The 3,352-nt window shown below is 38.3% G+C and overlaps 1 protein-coding gene across 2 annotated transcripts in view; it reads left to right on the plus strand.

The window, feature by feature from the left end:
• The first annotated feature begins 529 nt into the window (after positions 1–529).
• Positions 530–3,352, plus strand: part of cebpg (CCAAT enhancer binding protein gamma) — a 5,877-nt gene continuing 3,054 nt past the window's right edge. For both annotated transcript variants that reach the window (XR_001312218.1, XM_014029498.1), the window contains exon 1: positions 530–815. The gene's annotated coding sequence lies outside the window, so the exon portion shown is untranslated. The remainder of the gene's footprint in view (positions 816–3,352) is intronic.

Genomic DNA, 3,352 nt, shown 5'->3' on the forward strand with positions numbered 1-3,352 from the left:
GACATTTATAAATGTATGAATCACATGGTGAAAATTGACTTTGAAAAATAAATCTGTTCTTTTTTTCTTATAAAAGGCTAAATGAAACAATGGTGGTAATTTGTGTAACTTTACAAACGGCACCTCATACATCTGCAGCTGAATAACCTTTGGTGTCAAACTGATTTAAGATAATCAACGTGAGCAAACAGATAAATGTGTCTTTGGTAGCTGAGAGTCATTCCCAACACATGCTTCGAGCACTAACAGAGCTCATGAGATAAAACATCTGCAACTCCATTGTTTCTCTTTAAAAACATGATAAAATTAGTCTAAAGCTTGGTATGAACGGTGATATTTAATAGATTTAAACTCTTCTCTAAACTCTTCCTGTCTTGTGTTGACAGAAATTCCCAATAAATCATGTTTGTCACATTAAAGTCACCTGAGTTTCAGGATGACAGACTTTCGTCATCACCTCACCAAGTCATGACATGTCTGAACTTATTATCCCATCTTCACGTTACATAAACAAACCTGACAGGAAAACCCGCTCCTATTGGCTCAAACACAAGTCAATCACACAAAGCATTGCGTCACTCTCACAGACGCTGAGCTGTGATTGGTGTAAATCCAGCTACGGTGCCGCCTTCTTGGTTGTGATTGGCCGAACCTGAACATTGCCGAACATGGTAAAGAAGATTTCGCAATCGGCTGTACTCCATGTTCCAAACAAAAACACACTCCGACCGCCGACAGACGGAATAAAACTCCGACTTTTCACCTCGACGTCCTCTACGTCCACAGACGGGTGACTCCGCTGCCGCTTTCTGAAGGTAAATACAGCTTCCGGCTTCACGGCTCCGAAATACACACCGAGCAACAGAGACTGACAGGTCTCGTTAGCATCAGAGGCTAATGAGCTAGCTGGCTGAACGGTGGAGCTGATATGGAACCTGTGTGAATGTCACAGCTTTTCTTCTAAAAGTAGTTTCACTCCCACCATGGTTTATGTTCAGAACAATGTAGGGAAAAGTTGGTGAGTTGGACCGAATCAGCTGCTTGGAGTGGGTACGAGTGGACGAAGAAGTGCCGGGAACCCCTACCCCCTCAAAAAACAAACAAACAAACAAACAAACATAAAAATAAAAATCTAAACGACGTGTTCGGATGAGTGAATCGATTTGTTTGATGTTTGTTAAAAGTCGCTTTATTTTTTCTTAAAAGCCGAGGCTTGTGCTTTAGCCCCGCATGACTCCGGAGTTCCCCGCCGCCGCTGATGATGCAACAGCGGGCAACAACAGCTCGGTGTTTTCACCCGGAGCGCTTTCCGCTGCGCACAGCTGAGCCGCGGCATAGCAACGCGCCGGCCAATCAGAGCGCGACGCGGCGCGGTCACGTGACCCTGAATAACACGGCAGCGACGGTAGAAAGAAGCAGGGCCTCTGCAGCTGCTCACCTGTAGACAGGTGAGCACAGCTCAGGTTTTAGAACAACACAAGTTAAATAAATAAATAAATAAATAAATAAATAAATAACAATGTTTGCATCATGAAGCTCGGGTGCAGCAGTGGTACACTCTTTTGGCAAAATTAAACAAAATCTGTTCAACAGAAATTATGAAACAGTTTTTATTTGCAATAAAATAAAAAATAAAAAATCAGACTATGCAGCTCTGCTCAGGTGCTTTACAGCTGTTTTTTTTTCTCTTAATGAAAAACGGACAAGATACGTTAATTAACATTTATTTTAATGACTTCACTGTCTGTTGTGCAGACTCTTATCATATTAAAAGCTGTACAGAGTGTTTAAATAAAATCTGAAGGTTGAAAACTGCTTCAGGACAAAATAACACAATATTAGGGTTGGGCAATATTGGCGAAAAAATTAATCACGATTAATTGTGGTATTTAGCCGATAAGGATTAATTTGACGATTAATCCCCTGGAGTCCCTTATGTCCTGGTCACATGACCAATTTAGTGGGAAAGATTTGCTCTTTATAAAAACCTGTTCCAAACTGTGTCAAAATTACAGACTTCAGGCTGTACATCTAATTTTAAATTGTGTTGATATATAAATAAATTACAGAACTTTATTTTAATGTTTGTCATATTTGAAGCAGAGAGGAGCAGCAAGCGGACTGACTGGTGGCGTTAATCGTATTAATCGTCAAATGCGAAAAAGTAATAGATTAGTGTTTTTCTGATGATTAATTGCACATGACACGATTATGCCCAACTCTACACAATATACAGCAGAAATGGACGTTTTAGGCAAAAACACTACACAGATTTGTTGGTACTTATTCAAATATGCTCTAAATATTCAACCCACCTCTGGTCAACATCTGTAAACCCATAATTTATTGACACTGCAACACTGTAAACATGTTGCTTTAACTAAGAAACTAAACCTTTCTTAGTAAAAATCTTTAGACTTATGATGATTTTAGTTTTGTAATATTTCACCATCTCTTACAGATAACCGAGTACCGACACTTTTATGAATAGTTGTTGGTATGATGACATTTTACAAGTGCTAGTATTGAGTAGAGGAGAGTTATGTCGCAATCTATGCAGTAAATACTAATTTTATAATCAAATGTAATTGAAAAAATGAAGAAATGTAGATCTGTGGAGTTTTATTTTGGATTAATTACATGTGAACAGAATAAAGAAGAAATAAAACTTGTAAGCTACCTTTCAAAACAGGAATATTTGTTTTACGTCACCCAGTCTTTCACACCAACAGAGTTAAAGTAACGACTTTCTACTTCTTTACTTTTTAAAAAAATGTAAGGAGTAGAAGTAAAAAGTTGGCTGAAAAATAATTACTCAAGTAAAGTACAGATACCCAAAAATTCTATTTAAATACAGTAAAGTATTTGTACTTATTACTTTAAAACTCTGCTGTCTTGTTACCACTACAACACACAGACTCTGGTCCCAAAAACTGAACCAGCAGCTCCTGTAAACTGGGACCAGCAGGCCAACGAGAGACGATGGAGGAGTTTCCTGAGTCCATTCAGGGATGAGTTTTTAGACCTGAAACCTTGGTGCTCCTGATGACTGGAGAGTTTTTAGACAACTGGGTTGTGTCACAGTCAAGGAGGTTCTTTAAAACAGCTGGACTGAGCAAGGACCAGGTGACCATGTGATCAGCTGGAGAAGCTAACGGCTAGCGCTAAACGGACAAGACTGGATTTATCATCACTGTACATGTTGACAACAGAGCAGAAAAAAAGGACTGACGATGTAAAAATCATAAAAACTATTAATAATAATATTAACACAATTAATATTTTACAGTTTATATAATCTATCTAATGTTTTAAATAATGTCAGAAAAGCTGTTTGTGTTATGGATTTATT

This window comes from Austrofundulus limnaeus, unplaced genomic scaffold, assembly GCF_001266775.1.
Source record: "Austrofundulus limnaeus strain Quisiro unplaced genomic scaffold, Austrofundulus_limnaeus-1.0 Scaffold915, whole genome shotgun sequence".
In the NCBI taxonomy this organism is placed as follows: Eukaryota; Metazoa; Chordata; class Actinopteri; order Cyprinodontiformes; family Rivulidae; genus Austrofundulus; species Austrofundulus limnaeus.